Source organism: Trichosurus vulpecula, chromosome 2 (assembly GCF_011100635.1).
Source record: "Trichosurus vulpecula isolate mTriVul1 chromosome 2, mTriVul1.pri, whole genome shotgun sequence".
NCBI classification, from domain to species: Eukaryota; Metazoa; Chordata; class Mammalia; order Diprotodontia; family Phalangeridae; genus Trichosurus; species Trichosurus vulpecula.
In genome coordinates, this window is record NC_050574.1 from 210,909,443 (window position 1) to 210,926,408 (window position 16,966).

At 39.6% G+C, this 16,966-nt stretch overlaps 1 protein-coding gene across 8 annotated transcripts in view; it reads left to right on the forward strand.

Moving 5' to 3' along the window:
* The first annotated feature begins 5,051 nt into the window (after positions 1-5,051).
* MARCHF7 (membrane associated ring-CH-type finger 7) overlaps positions 5,052-16,966 on the forward strand; it is a 47,631-nt gene continuing 35,716 nt past the window's right edge. For 3 of the 8 annotated variants that reach the window (XM_036743035.1, XM_036743038.1, XM_036743037.1), the window contains exon 1: positions 5,105-5,253. The gene's annotated coding sequence lies outside the window, so the exon portion shown is untranslated. Of the gene's footprint in view, positions 5,254-16,966 lie in introns of all 8 variants that reach the window. The other 5 variants (XM_036743039.1, XM_036743040.1, XM_036743036.1 and 2 more) reach the window with 4 other exon arrangements.

Genomic DNA, 16,966 nt, shown 5'->3' on the forward strand with positions numbered 1-16,966 from the left:
GCATAGAGGATACAAGCACAAAGAATGGAACAATCCCCACTCACAATCAGCTTATGTTCCAATGAGAGAGACAAGTGTATATACAAAATAAATATATTCATGGCATAAATATAAAATTAGTAAGTAGAAATATATAATTTCTGAGCTTCAACTTAAAGGAAAAGAGTGAGGCTGAGGTAAGAAAGAAGTGAATTCCAGGCGTGGGGACTGCCAGTACATGGAGTCACATGTAAAGAACAGAGAAAGCCAGTTTGGCTGAACTGAAGAGTGCACAAGGCAAGTAATGACAAATGAAGCTGGAAAGATTGGCTGGGGTCAGATTGTACAAAGTTTGAAAAGCTAAACAGAGAAATTTATATTTTATCTAAAAAGCAGTAGGAAATTAAAAGATTTGGTTGAGTGGGGAGTCACAAACTCAGATCTCCTTTTAAGGAAAATCACTTTGGCAACAGAGTACTAGAGTGTTGAGAGACTTATAGCAAGAAGACCAATTGGAAAGCTGTAGCAATGATCTAAGCAAGAGGTAATGAGAGGCTGAACTAAGTGAGTAGCTCTCTGGCTTACTTTAAGTCTCAACTAAAACCCCATTTTCTACAGGAAACTTTACCTAACCCATCTTAATTCTAGTACTTTCCCTCTATTAATTATTTTCTATTTATCCTGTATTTAGCTTGCTTTGTTTATATTTGTTGGCATGTTGTCTTCCTCATTAGATTTAAGCTCCTTGAGGGCAGGGACTGTCTCTTGCCACATTTCTTATCCTTAGCATAGAGCCTAGCACACATAGTAGGCATTTAAAAAATGTTTATCAATTGATGGATTGATAGATATGCGAGTGGAAAGAAGGGATTAGAGCTATTGTGAAGGTATGTAATCTAGAAATGAAAAGGTTTGGCCCCTGATTGGATATGTGGGATGAAGGAGGGTGAGGAGTCAAGAATAATGCTGAAATTACTGACCTGAAATACAGAAGTTTAGAAGAGGAAAGGGTTTAGGGGAAAGATAATGAATTAAATTTTGGACATATCGAATTTAAGATGTTTCAGGGACATTGAGTTTGAAATGGTAATTTGGGAGAGACAAACACTGAATATGTAGATTTGGAAGTCATTTGCATAGAGATAATAGTTAAATTCGTGGGAGCTAATAAGACTACTGAGGAAATAAAGATGGAGGAGAAAAGAGGGCCCTAGGAGAGAATCTTAGGAAACACCCACAGTTAGGGGACATGATCTGGATGATGGGCCCACAAAAGAGAATGAGGAGCAATTAGAAAGGCAGAAGATGATCTGGGAGATAGTAGTGTCTTTAAAAAAACAGAGAGGAGAGAGTATACTGGAGGAAAGGGTGGTTAGCAGTGGGGGGGTTCGGGGGGCATCTCTAGTTGTCCTTGTGTGGTGTGAGACCACCCAGCATTTAATAAAAAAATCAGAGGTCTCTCCAGGTAGAAACAGAAAACTTCTTTATTACGATCTCACGAGAAAGGAGAGGTGAAGTACAGGAAGTGAAGTATGACTATATACCTTAGCAGTTCCATCCTCCTCCCACCACTGACCTTCACCCTCATTGGTGGAGTTCAGACTCACAATCTCTTGAGAAATCTAACCCAGGAACAAAGTGAAAAACATCTTTTTCCTCATTTGTCAAGGCTCATGCTGGGATAGTAGTGGGGAGGAAGCCAGTCCAGCTACTCTAAGTTCCAGATTCCTGTAAGTCAGGTGGTTTCTCAGAGACTTAGACCTAGCTGTCAGTCAGAAACCCTGAGTCATGCTGATCCCATTCAATTTACAGAAAGGTTGAGATTTAGATTTCATGAGAGGTCCTCATGATCCCACTCATCCTGATGTATATCTTGCTACTGGACCCAGATGGGGAGGAGTGAGACTGGTGACTTTGCATAGCTTCCCCCCTCCCCCCTTTAAATCTAATTCACTTGCAGGGCATGACATCATCTTCCTGATATTTTGGTCCTCTTCAAGAATGAAGGAGAAACAATGAAGGAACAAACGAATGAATGGAACAGTTAACAGTGTCAAATGTGGCGTATTGGTTGAAAAGGGTTAAGACTGAGAAAGACCATCAAATTTGGCAATTAAGAGGTCACTCAACTTTAGAAAGAGTAGGTTCAGTTAGATTAGGAAGTTGAGAGCCAGAATGAAAATGATTGAGGGGTAAGAGGAGATGGAGGCAGCAAATGTAGATGACTTTTTCAAAGAGATTGGCCGAGAAAGGTGGGAAAGATACAGGATAAACAGCTCAAGGGGATGATAGAATTTAGTTGGTTTTTTTTTTAAGGTTGGGGAAATGGGCCTGTTTGAAGTCAATAAGGAAGGAATTTGCTGATTCCTTGTTCAATACTGTAACCCAGTACTGCCCAAAAGGTTTTATTGGCAAAGATACTAGAGTGGTTTGCCATTTCCTTCTCCAGTGGATTAAAGCAAACAGTTTAAGTGACTTGCCCAGGGTCACACAGCTAATACATGACTGAGTCCAGATTTAAACTCAGGTCTTCCTGGCTCTAGCACTATCTACTGAGCCAACTAGTTGCCTCCACTGGGGAGCATGAAAATTTGAAAATTTGCAGGGGAGAGAGGAAGATGATTGAAGGTGCAATTAGCTGCAGAAAACAGGAGGGCATGAGATCAAATGTACCAGTAGAAGCGGATGACCTTAGAAAGTCTTATTTGTCAAAGTCTGGGGAAAAGAGGAAAGAAAGGTAGGTGCTGTCAAGGGTTTTCAGACAAAAGAGAATGGGAGAAGAGGAAGCTCCCAGCAAATGGTCTCAGTTTTCTCATTTAAGAGTCCAGTTCTTCAGCTGAGAAAGTACAGAGAGAGGGAACTATGGGAAGCTTGAAGAGAGAAGATTAGCTTCTGTGGGGAGCGAGATAGGGAATCAACTCAGTGTCAATAAAAGAACTGCCTTGTTGAAGTGAGGGCCCAGATGAAGTTACATAACATACATTTGTAGTACATCCAGTCAGCACAGCTGTGTGACTTCCTTCAGTTCCTTTCAGTAGCACACGAAGAAGCTGAACAATCAATTATTCAGCTAGACTTTACTGGAGATGATGGGGTATTCAGGGAGGGCTAGCGCATCTGTTATGAGAGCTTGCTAGAGCCTTTTTAGGCTGCTCATCCACCTTTGGTGTCCCCACCTATTACCCAATTCTCACTTATGGCTCTAAGAAGCTGTAGAACAGAGGGTACACCCCGGTTAACTCTCTCAGCAGATGGGCTGACCTAGGTTGAAGGTTACTGATGGGCTTCAAATCTGTTGTTGGTGCTTTAGAATGATGTCTATCTACTCCAAGCACGTGAAGACTTCCCCTGGTGGAACGGGCCAATGAGAACAATTTGTTCCCACAGCCACAAAGGAGGATGAAGCAAGTACTTTGGAGAGTTTTGAGCTTGGTCAGATTTCGAAGACACCAAGGTCATCCACTGTATCCAGTTGTCCCAATTTTTGTCTTGCCACTGGACTTGGATAACTCTGGAAGAGAGTGAGGCTGATGACTGTGCAACTCTGCTTCATTTATATCCAATTCACAAATAAATCAAAACATCACTCATGATGTCATTGGTTCTCTTCTAAAAGGAAGGAGGAATAACAATTGGAGATGGTAGTAAACTGAATCCAGGTGAGCAGGGGACAGACAACGGAGTGAGGGGTTTGAGAATAGAGTGTGGAAATGAATTCGTTAACTATAGTATTGAGTTTGGGAAAAGGGGTAGTGTGAAGTCAGTGCAGGGCCTAAGAAAATACTGAGGAATAGAGGGAAAGCAGGTTCAAAGGAGGGTAAGGAATAGAGGTATGGAATGATTATAGGGTTCTAGTGAGAGAGGGGAATGACAGAATTTTTGAACAAAGGAGTGAGATGCTGTAGGTAAAGTACTTTGCAAACTTTATACAAAGATAATTACTATGATGAGAGGGAGTCTGTTCTAGTGGTTGGAATGCTGATCAGGAGACCTGATTTAGTCTTAATGTATATATTTTTTTCCTGTTTCTAACAGTCAAAAACACTTATTAAGGGCCTACTGAATGCCAAGCACCACATTGGGGATTAAGCACTAGATATGCAAAAAAGCAGCAAAAGACTGTCCTTGACCTCAAGCTTACAATCTGATGGGAGAGATGATGTGCCAACAAACATATACAAAACAATCTACATACAGCATAAATTGTAAATAATTAAAAGAGGCAAAGCCCTGCATTATTAAGTGCCTGCTGCCTGCTATGTGCCAAGCACTGTGTTAAGTGCTGGGGATACAAAAAGAGGCAAAAGGACACTCCCTGCCCTCAAAGAGTTTACAATCTGATGGAGGAGGCGGGGTGGGGAAGACAACATGCCAACAGATAGATAGAAAACAAGCTTATACAGGACAAACAGTTAATAATTAAAAAAAAAAAAAAGAAAGCTCAGGAATTAAGAGTCCTATTTGGCCATATGCGAGCCACTTAAACTGTGAGCTTCAATTATACCCCACCCAAAAAGAGGGGAAGCGGTTTAAATACTTGCGCCACATAAACATACGCTTATCCTTTCCGCTTTCTAGATGACCCTTAAGGGCCCTTCCAACTCTTAAGTCCTACTACTGACTCGCGTATAAGAGAGAACGGCCACATGGGAAGGGAGCATCTGTAACTGGGCCAGAAAACTGAGGGAAGTGGGACCTAAGAAACAAATTGAAGGGGCGGCGGGGCGACTCTGGACCAGACTTGGAGTGAGACCCGCAGGCCTGGGACCCCGGTTAGGGGATGGCAGATAAAGTGCAGATAAAGTGAGGGGCGCGGCTGGGGAAATCAAGGCTATTCAGCAAAGGCCCGAAGGCCTATGAGGCCCAGCTCTACAGCTGGCCTGAAGAGGCCGCAACCCGACGGCTGCCAGCCCTCTCACCGAGCGAGCAGCACCCTCCCCAGCTCCCTGGGCCCGAGCACCACCCGGCGGTACCGGCGCACCTCCTCCCCACGCTCCCCACGTTCCAGCCTCACCGTGAAACACCCAAGTCTCGCGAGACTCGGGCGAGCGGGCGAACGCGAGGCTGGGCTCGGAGAGGAAGGGGCGGGGCACGTGACGGGGGCGATTTGCCTTTGCGCTGGAGCTACAAGAGGGGCGGGCGCCATTGTGCCTGGTGCAGGCCCTTATTCCGCGGGAGGAGGAAAAGTACGGAGAAGTCGGACGCTACGAGGCGGTTACGGAGAAACGCCCAGCATAGTGCCTGTCTGGGGTCAGAGTGTTATGCGCGTCGGAGGTGAGCCTTTCTTCGAGTACCCGCGGAGGCCGAAAGGAGGAAGGGGCCTTAGGGGTGGAGGGCGCAGGGCCAAGAGGAGGAGGGTGGAGAGCCGACCCCCCGACACAAGAAGGGAGCCGGCCCTACCACCCCAGAGCCTGGGCGGAGGCCCCCTGGGGCGCGGCCCAGGCCGGACTTTGAGTCAGGGCCTTGAGGTTTGGGGGATGGGAAGGGGGAGCTCCCAAGCGGCCTGGGCGAGTTAGGGGAAACCCCCCGTCGTGTTGGGGCTTCGGTGCACTAGGTCGAGTGGAGGATTGAGGAGATCTTTGATGAAACAAATGTGTGGTGGGGGGGGGAAGGGCAGGGAGGCGGAGGCCAGGGTCGGATTTCCAGTGGGGGGGGGGGGTCGCTTTGGGAAGCGGACCCACCCACTTGGTCCAATTTTTGGTTATTACTTGTTGATTAAAAACTGGTGAGAACCGAGTAGGTAAGTGCCAACAGGTTTTCAATTAAAGCCCGTTCGTCAGAACCTTGTTTTGGTGTTTGTGTGTGGGAGCTTTTTGCGTTTTTCCCGTTTTTCCCGGCCGAGCGAGGTAAATGCTTTGCTCGTGTGGGATTGTTCTGTAAAGTGTAGTGGAGGGAAAATTTATCTCAAATGCGGCCCCTCCTGCGTTTTACACCATTTTATAGAATACTGTACTGCTAGGCCTTTAAATATTTCTTTACGATGCTGTTTTATTTTGGCAAAGGATTGCGTAATAAAGATCAAATTTAATTAACAAGTAAAAGACGAGTTTTGGCACAGTTTTCTTAGGTGATAAACTGGGCATAAATGCAAATTTAACTGGTATAGGGGCAAAATAAATTCAGGAGTGAATGCTTGGAGTGGTTTATTGTAGATTTTACTTGTGTAATAATAACTCACACTTATATAGCATTTTCAGGTTTACAAAAGCCTCTCAATCACGAAAGTAGGCAGTGTAAATACTAATATCACTTTTCCCATTTTACAGACGAGGAAACTGAGGCCAAAAGAGATTCAACTTGCTCAAAACCTTATTTTAGGGTTCTTTTCACTACTGTGCAATGCAATGTTAAATGTTGTGGATGCTCTTAATGATGAAATTAAGAGCAAATCTTTTTTTGTGTGTGTGTGTGAATTTCTTGAGATCTTTTCTTTGCTCCCTAGGTCTCCCGATTATTTGATTTCATCTAGAATAAAGAGATGAGCCATCAGAATTTCGGTTGAGATTCAGTGATAGATATCAAATAGATACATAGATCAAGTGAAACAAATAAAATCATCAGAAGCTGTAGACTTTACTTTAGACAAACATTCAAATTCATCTCAGCAACTTAAGTAGTTGGTAGTTAAACTGATAGTTAAATCTATAGTCCATTATAATTCTTATTGTTAAAGATTATTAGTTATCCCACAAAGACCATCTTCCGGAAGTAATCAGTACCTACTGTACTATCCCTGTTCTTTGTAAAAAAAAAAAAAAAAAATTCCATTCCATGGTGTCCCTCCCTGTTCTTTATTTTTTGAAATGGTAATAAATCATGATGACCTGGAGATAACCAAAGTGAGAGACAGCTTTGTTATTTTACAATTAATCAGTCTTTTTAAGGGCTGATAGTTGGCTAGATTTTAATTTCATTAGTACATAAACCATACTTTAAAATACATTTGTACCTTTCCACCCTGGGATGTGACCAAAGCTGGTTCTGCTTGCTCCCAAATATATTCCTTTGTTGGCTCTACCAGTTATGCTGCATATGCAGAACAACCGGTTTTTAAGTCACTAAGTTGACACCCATTTTGGCAGCCATTTTTTGGAAGGGAGCAGGTCTTTGGATCCTACTGAAAAAAACTAATTATATTTCCATTATTATTTGAACATTTCTGTTCAATATTCTCCTTATGTCTCTAAATGTAACTTAAAAATACTTGACCTTTATAGTTGCAAGTTAAAACTCACTTTTCAAATGAAAACAAGATACTTGTTAAATACTTTTTATTAATTTGGGGTTCATTTGACTTCATCATCAAGAACTTCCTTAAAGGAGCTTAAAGGAACCTTAGATAACGAGTCTTATTTTACAGATAAAGAATCTGAGGTCCAAAGAGTCCTAAGATCACAGGATCATAGATTTATAGTGGGAAGGGACCTTAGATGTCATTTAGATCAGTTTCATTTTACAGATGTGGAGAGATAAAAGTTATTTGCCCAAGGTCACAAGTAGGTCCTCTGACTCCAAATTCAACACTTTACCCAGTTGTCTTTCTTTTTTTTTTCCAGCCAAAGGAAAACAAAAGATTCTCCATATTGGGTAGACTCTTGGGGAACCTGAGCATTTGTGACTAATGCCAGCGGGCCAGATTAGTCTGAGCTGCCCCTACCCAGTTTTCTTAAGGAAAGTTGCTTGCTCAAAGAAATAGTAGCAGGGCCAGAATTTGAACCTAGGTTCCTCTGACTCCAAGTCTAGTTCTGCTTTGCCACTGATCTTAAATCTGTTAGGCCTATGGAATGAAATTTTGCTTACAGGTTTTTATTGGTTCTTTAGGTTAGCATTAAATTGCTCCCTCTAATCAACCAGGTATTTATTAAGCACCTACTATGTTAAGTGTTCCATTCTGCTAAACACTGGTTGCAAATACAATGAATATAATCCCTAGTCCCAAGGAGTTTATATTCTAATGTAGGAGACAAGTATTCCTTTAGTATATAAATATATGCAGAATAAATATAAAGAGAATAATACTAACAAATGCAAAATAGTTCTAAGATTAGTTTGAGAAAAGTGGCTGTGAAAGGGTCAGGCTTCATGTAGAAGACAGGCATTTATATTTGGAATATGAACTGAAGACCCTAGAGAATAGGGAACTGAGTGGCTTAGTGAGATCAACCATTAGGAAACACTTAATTAACTCTTTATGTTACTGTGCTAATGAGACACAAGCAAACAGCAAACATAGTTTTATGGAAATACCAAAGATTTTTGAAGGAGGGGCCAAATGTGCTAAATTTTGTTCTCTGATTTCCATTTTGTTTTACTCTGCTTTCATTTAGGCTTTAGTCAGATAGATTAGTTGTAATATTCCTTGGTGGATTACATATGAATTCTTTACAGGAAGAACTAATGATTCATGTTACTTAGTATGAAGCAAAAATATTTCCTTAGGGAGAGATAAGAATGAGAAATGGAATTTGGATTGTTACAAAGCTGTCCTTGGGACCTTTGTTACTGGATCACCTCATTTGCCTACTTTATGTAGAAGCATCAAGGTGTGGGGAAAAAACTTAGGTTCACTTTACAACTGAGGGTCAGTTTTTTCATCTACAAAATGAGGATAATAATCTTTACACTACTAACCACAGGGTTATTAGAGGAAAGTGCTTTGGAAATTTTTCATTCTTACGTAGCACTTCATTGATGTAGGTAGCTGACAATTTACATGGCCCTGAAATATCCTAATTTTACTGAATTCCACTGTATAGTACAGTACCTTTTGTTTAGTCAGGTTCTACCGTAGGCATAGCTTTAATATTAATAGCTAATTTAATATTTAACTGTTTATAGCTAACATTTATATAACACTTGAAAGTTTGCAAAGAACTTTATATATCATTCATTTGATCCTTGTGACAGCTTTGTGAGGTAAATTTTATTATCCCTCTTTTACAATTGAGGAAAATGAGCTGAGAAAAATCACTTGCCCAGAGACTTAACTAGACAGTGTCTGAGGCAGGATTTGAATTTGGATATTCTTGACTTGCATCCAGCTCTTCAATTTACTACACCAGGCTGCCTGAAGACTTCCATATACAGTAAATTAGGATCCAAGTTCACACGTAAGATAGCATGTGGAATTAAGTCATAAGATTATGGTTTTTTGGGAGCTGGGAATGTAGGGGCTTGTTGTTTAGGAATTACAGTTGTTTTCAATGAATTGTTAACTCTATTTGGGGTTTTCTTGGCAAAGATACTGGAGCGGTTTGCCAATTCCTTCTCCATCTCATTTTACACATGAGGTAACTGAGGCAAATAGGGTTAACTGAGTGCCTCTGGGGTCAAATTTGAACTCTGGAAAATGAGTCTTCCTGGCCATGTGATCTATCCATTGCATCCCCCCTGCCACTTAGCTGTCCTACCTAGAGGCTAAGATAGTCCGATCATTTTACGGAAGGTTAAGTAAGTTAAATCCTGGCATAGCAAGGATGTGAACCAGGTCCTCTGATTCCAGATCTAGCATTGTACCATTTTGCTTCCCAAAAATAGGGTGAATAAATTTTGCTGTGTAGGCATAACTATATGTTATGGCTTATACCTTATTATTCAATTTAGTCTTTACCACAGTTATATTTAATTAGTTTTACTTCCTTTTTTGGCCAAAGTGGTACAATAGAAAAATAGCACAGTGGACTACAAAGGTAATTCTTTTAGATACAAATTGTAGATTATTGACTATACTTTGTTAGTGAACTATAATCACTTAATTTTTCCCCTCTGAAACTGGGTTAAAAACCTTTTTTTGTTTATTGATGATAAAATGGTGTAAGCATTGAGGAAATTATTCTGAGAATTCAAATTAAGTTCGCATTATTAAGTTGTACAAATTAATTATCAAATGCTCAAGACTAAAAACATAAGACTTGGCTTAATGAAAATTAGGTGGCAGTACTCTACTAGTACTTTGATTTCCTTTTTTTAAAGAGAATCTGTCATTGGGATCCTTACCTTTTAATAGTTATGGGAAAATAAATATGGTTTTTGTTGTATATAGGGAGCATAGAAAGTTGGAGAAGTATCTAGGGAATAAGAACTAAATGTAAACATGGGTGGGGCCATTGCCTTGTTGGTAGCTGGGTTATCTAGTTTATGACTTGTGTAAGTCTTGATGTACAGACTGTACATCAGAACAAAACAGCCATAGATAGCATCCCAGTCACTGTAAACAGGGAGGGGCCTTAGAGGTCATCCAGAAGTTACTGTACTCACTTTTTCGTCTTTTTTTGTGGTAAAAGGTCTTAGAATATTTTATGATTAAACGTTTATGGGATAGAGATGACTGTGTCTCTAGCCAAATGTTAGGCACAAAATACAAATAGGAGACACTGAGGGAAATCGTAGGGTGTTAGGACCATAGGATCTTTAGTTGAGCACTTCATAGATCTTAAAGGACCATTTAGTCCAACTTTCTCAATTTACAGATCAGATAAGGAGGTCCAGAGAAGTTAAGCATCATGTTCAAGGTCAAACAGACTCCAAAACTGGCTTTCATTCTAGTACTATGGATTCTCTGGGGTTAGAGTAAGTTTAGGGGCTTGGGGCCTGGGAACTTCAGTGGGGATTAAGGCAGCTTGAGGTAATGTGAAGACTTAAGGTGTCTTGGGAGGAGGAGAAAAAGTAAAGACCCTAGGAGGTGGAAGAGTAGAGTTATCATGACCTATCTTGACTAGGTAAGCCTGACAAAAGTGAGGTTGATAAGCTGGGTCACTGAAAATTGCCATTTGTGTCCATCACTCAAATAAATAAATGTCTTGACTTTCATTAGAATTATCTGGTAGCACTTCATACTTGTCTGTGAGGTTTGAAATTTCTGAAACAGATGAGTTATGTATAGTTAATTTTCAAAGACTTCAAATAGAGAATAGACAAGCATCTATTAAGTGCTTTGTTGTTTAGTTTCAGTCCTGTCCAACTCTTCATGATTCCCACCCTTTGGGGGGGCGAGGAGAATAGCAAAGATACTGAAGTGGTTTGCCATTTCCTTCTGCAGCACATTTTACAGGTGACAAAACTGAAGCAAACAGGGATGAGTGACTTGCGCACTCGCAACTAGTAAGCGTCTGAGTGAACTCGAGTCTTCTGACTCTTAGGCCAGGGGCTTTATTCACTGATATGCCTAGCTGCCACATATAGTACTTATTATATGCCAAGTAACATAGCTAATATTCACAGAGCTTTATATGTTACTTTGGTATTCCGACTAAAAGATTTGACTCTAACCTGAAGTTGATCTGCAATTTTTATTTGATGCTATCATAAAGTGTTCTTTTGTGATATTTTGTGACTAAAAAAAAATTAATAGGACACCTTCTAAGGTCATTACATTATAATTAAAAGGAAAACTTGAACCATGTGGTCAAATCCTTTTCAAGAATGAGGTTTTTGAAAATAGTTTACAGTTTATAGATTTAGCGGTATGATAAAACAACTGGAAAATGAGGGGAGTGGCATTACCTTAGATATTTGCTTTTCCAGCTTTGAAATTAATTGGGAGTCACTGCAAAGGCGGGGGGGGGGGGGGGGGGGGGGGGGGGGGGGGGGCGGAGATAACTTCAGGAGCTTATGCAATCTTCTACCTGATATTTTTACCTAGGAACTTCGGTTATGTCCTCAACTTACACATTGTTTTAGGACAGAAGTTCTTAATGTGGAGTCTTTGAAAAGGGAAAAAAATGTTGGTGACTGTTTCAATATAAATGGTTTCTTTTATTTATTTTATTTACTTAAAACATTTTGAGAGTGGGTTCATAGGCTTTACCAGATTGCTGAAGGAGTCCGTTGCTGCTGTTGGATCTTTCTGTTGTATAAGACACTTTGTGAACTTGTGGACCATACTCTCCATGGGCTTTTCTTGGCAGGACTGGAGTGGTTTGCCATTTCTTTATTCAGTGGATTAAGACAAACAGAAGTTAAGTGGCTTGACCAGAGTCACACAGCTAGTAAATGTCCGAGGCCTGATTTGAACTGGCCCAGTACTTTATCCGTTTTAAAAAGCCCTGTTGTAGGGTGTTTTTCCTTCTCTTTCCTCTCTCTTCACCTCTACCTCTTTCTTTTAAAGCAGTAAGCTTACAAAATTTTTCAGATATTAATTACCTCTATTTTATCTAGAACTTCACTGAAAATTTTTGATAAATGTTTGATACTTTAATAGTCCCTCCTTATAACATTCTCTACTGTTCTTTCCCAGTTAAATATCTTCCTTTACCCATCATTTCATATTCATCTTAGTTTCTTTTATTCAGTTAATCTTCATACTTCTTGTCTGCCCCTTGTTTACTTAAGGTTCACTGAATTTCTGCTGTGAATCTTGGACTTCAGAGGTTGATTAGTAATATCAGTTCAACAGTACTACTCTTGAGCTTTTAAGCTACACTACTTTTCCTGAGAATGTTACTTTCTGTGCACATTTAGATCTTCAAGTTTAGTTTGCTTTACTTACTATAGAAACATTTACACTATAAATAATACTTCTCTATCCCAGTATAGTATTTAAGATTTTGCTGTATTTACTTTGGATCATAAATACTGTCTTGAACGCAGTAGACACTTGGTAAATAGTTGAGTTTAATTTGGAGTTGAGTAGTTCCTTGGGCTTTACCTTAATTATATTTCCAGAGATTTTAAAATAAATATAGTGTAATAGGAGACTGGCTAATGAGGAAAACCTAGTCCTTAGAGGTTGCGCAGTGTGCCCTGCCTGGTTCTCTTCCCACTTGGAGGCTTGGTGAGTCTGCTTCTATGCATGTATGATGAAGGGGGGGGACCCTTCCTTCCACCTCAGAGCACTCAGGCAGGTATCTTCAGGGTGATGAAAAAAAACTTAATTGTCTTCAAGGTTCAAGCTGTTCTTGTGACTCACCAGAAGAAGGCAGTCCTTGTCCCCTCTATCTGCCAGGGAAGAGAGGCAGATAACGTCTGGAACCTTTTGTATGCATACCCAGTTCCAGCTCAGCAGCTAATTTATAAGACTTTTTGTCTTTATGCAGTAAAACTGTTTGGGAATAGGGGATACCTGCCTGAGTGCTCTAGAATTGGGGGAATTATATTATGCATGCCTGGAAGTAGGCTCAGCAAGCCACCACTTTGATTGGAACCAGGCCTGGCATATTGCACCAGTACTTATAAGGGCTAGCACTTAATTGGCCTGGTTCCCATTACACTAATGGGCTAATTGTCATGGCTTTGGTGTCTTCTTTGTATTAAAGTTACCTAATTGTTTTACTTGTGTAAAACTAAAATGGATAGTTGATGAAAAACTATTGTGCCATTTTCTGACTTCAGTGAGTTTCCTTTTAATCAAGTACCAATCTGAAAAATGAAGTGATTATCATCAACCTTGCCTGTTGCAGACCCTGACTTCAGCTAGTAGTTCTTGTACAGCATCATTCTGCTAGTTTCCGTTTTTAAAATTACAGTTGATTTTTAATTATCTGTGATGGTGAAGAGTAGTGGAATTGTATTTAAAATGGTTTTGGTTCTCAATTTGAATATATGTATATCTGATAAAGAAATTGCACTTCTATAGTATTTTGAACACTACAATTATTACCAAGCTGAAAAGTGAAGTAAACATCAATATTTTCAACATGAATAAAATAAAATAATCGTATCAAAGTTACTAACTATATATAGGAACTACATATACTAATTATAGTTACTATAGTATTAACTATATATGGTTACTCCTTGCTGTGATTCTGAATTTCAAGGCAGAGTTGCAGACTTTAATTTAGAGCATTGAATTTCAATCCTGGTGAGTAGAAGGAAACTCATTTATTTAACCCAGTAAGTGCTCTACTTTGACCTACTACTTACGCAATCACGTTATATAAGTTTCCAAGTGACACGTACATTGTCAGAATTCAATCAAGTTATCTAAAAGGAGTTGCCAGAAATAATTACCTACCCTGTAAATTTGCTGTCTCTGAGGCCTCTACCTCTTCATTTTTTCCCTTGAGTTTCATTTTGAGCATATTTCCTATTAGGTTATTCTTATCTCCAAATCTGCCTGGTCATAGTGGAATGAGTATATATTTATGTTCAGAGTAATATATTCAACAATATTAAGATTATTACTGTTCCTTGAGAGCTACTTGCTAACCTTTTTTCAAAAGGAATTTAAGACCTTAATGCTTAAGCCATTTTGAGAACTAGTACCCTAGGTAAAATTACTAATAAAATTCAGTTTAATATTTGTTACACCTCTACACCAGAAATTTTTTGGGTCTAAATATCTTTTACTTGTATTTTCAGTCTGCCAACCAGGAAATGTGCTTGTTATACTTGTTATTGTTAGCACCTCCTTTCATATTACTTACTGACTTAGGGAAATGCCTACCACTTTTCTGTTTTCCACTATCACTTCTCCTTTTGTCCGCTTTTCTAATATTACCCTTTCTTATAATAACAGCAGCTAATGGAGCAAAACAAATTACCGCATAGAAGACTTAAGGTTGAACATTACAATCATTTAAAAAAGGAACAAAAAATTATGATTTGCTTTAATAATTACTCCCAGACCCATTTCCTTCCCAATTTAATTTACTACTGGAAATTAAACATAGCTCCTCAGTAGTCTTAACATCAGGCTAAGCCTTTTCTCAAATCTTTAGTAAAGATTTGAGAAAAAACATTCTTTAGAGACACAGTGTTAAGTAGTATACACAGTATATCTAGTAGAAACAGAACTGGTCTGAATACACAGATTTGAAGCCTACCTTTGTGAACCTGGGCAAGTTACTTAACTGTCTTATTAATAATAACAGCTCAACAGACATAGAGCTTTACATTTTACAAAATGCTTTCCTCCTGACAGTCCTGTGAGGTAAGTACTATTCTCATTTTACAGATGAGGAATGTGAAACTCAGAAGATAAGTTTCTGGATTTTGAAAATTTCCCTGCAAAGCTATAAAGAAAGTATAGTTGAGATATCTGCTAAGTAAAATAGATGTTACTTATTTTGGCCCAGTTCAGTTTTCCTGGAACTAATATTACCTCAGACAGGATAATTAGTTGTGTCCAATTTTATCTAGAGTTGCTTATTTAAGTTTAGGACAGTCTAGATAGAAAATAAGCAAGAGAAAAAGTGCAAAATTACAGTCAGCTACGTTTTTTTAAATTGGGAATTGTAAAGAACAAGCTATATTTCAGATTATCTTAATAGCTTGGCACCTCATGTCCTCAAAAATTGTACCAAAGTCTGGTAGCTTCTATCATAGTGGAGAGCCATCAAGTAAAGTTTCAACATCAAGAATGCCTGCATTCTTTGGGGTATGTGAGTGTTCAAGTAGGATTAGGACCTCTGGTGTGAGGGCTTGCCTGAGCCCTTTGCAGGGTTGGTCATCCATCTTTGGTGTCCACCTGGCACTCAGTTCTTACCTGTGGCTCTGAGAAACTGTAGCATGTACAATGGTCACGCCTGGGTGAGCCTCTGCAAATTGAGGGTGACTGATGGGCCACAAACTGTTATCATGAAAGCAGAACAGAAAGAATCCAGTGTGAGACCTTGGAAAGCAGGTAGTCTGTTGCTGGGATAGTAATTGATGTTTTTCCAGTACCAGAGAACTGGTAAATTTGCATATTTTCAGCATAACCTTCAGGTACTTAGGGTCATCTCTATTCTGGGATGCAGCATCTAAGAAGGGTCATAGATCTTGAGCTGGAAGGGACTTTTTGTTGCTGCTGCTGCTGTTATGTTGTTTCAGTGGTGTCCGACGCTTCTTGACCCCAGTTGGGCCTTTTTTGGCAAAGATACTGAAGTAGTTTGCCACTTCCTTCTTCAGCTCATTTTATAGATGAGGAAACAGGCAAACAGGGTTGAGTGACTTATTCAGGGTCACACAGCTAGTAAGTGTCTGAGGCAGAATTTAAACTCTGGTCCACCTGATTGCAGGCCCAGCACTCTAACCGCTGCACCACCTAGCTGCCCTCCATTGTGCCACCTAGTCCAATACCTTCATTTTATAATTGAGACCCAAGGACATTAACTGACTTGCTCAAAGTTTACTCGGTTTAATAGGTGAGATTTGAACATAGATCCTCTGACTTACAGAGCTACTGCTTTCCCCACTGTACCGTGTTACATCCACAGGGGACACCTTGAACTTTGTTCAAATCTCGACAAGCCAGTCTTTATGGAGGGGAAATAATGCTTAAAACTAAGTCTCAGGTGGAACCAGTTGATGAGTATGTTTTAAGCACCTAAAACGTGCCAGGTCCCTGGGTTTGCAAAGGCAAAGAAATGAGCTTTTTCTGTAAGAGTGGAAGCAAAAGTTTTGATATTGCCTTATTAAAATATGGTACTGGGGAAAACATAAAGGTGCATAGTGGTGGCTACTGCCGTAGCATCAGGTCATCTTCCATCTACTCTGTATTTATATTGCATATTTTACTGTATATATGCCATCTTTCATTGTAACATAAGCTCCTTGAGGTCAGGAACTATTATTACTTACTCTTTTTAACCCTAATGTCAAGAATATAGCATAGTAGGGGCTAAATAAATGCTTGTTGATTATTGAGAACTCATGTGGATTTCACAGGAATTTTTGAGTTGACTGTTAAGAGTCTCTTAATCTCTTCAAAAATCTCAAGATTTTTGCCTTTTTCAGGAATAATATATATTGGAAAGAGCACTGGATTTGGAGCTAGAAGATCTAGGTTTTAACGTTAGCTCTCCTACCGACCTTCTGCATTACAAGTCACTTAACTTTTGGGCTTCCATTTTCCTTATTCTGTAAAATGAATTAAGTTGGACTAGATGATCCCAAAGGGTTCTTTCTAGGTATAAAGATGAAGACCTCACATGTGCCAATTTCATACTTAAGTACATTACTTTATAATCATATTGCCATTCATTACATTATTTGATCCTTTGAAAATAATTGTGATAATAAGGGAGTGTTGAGGAGAAAGGGATGTGTGTAGGGGGGCAGTTCA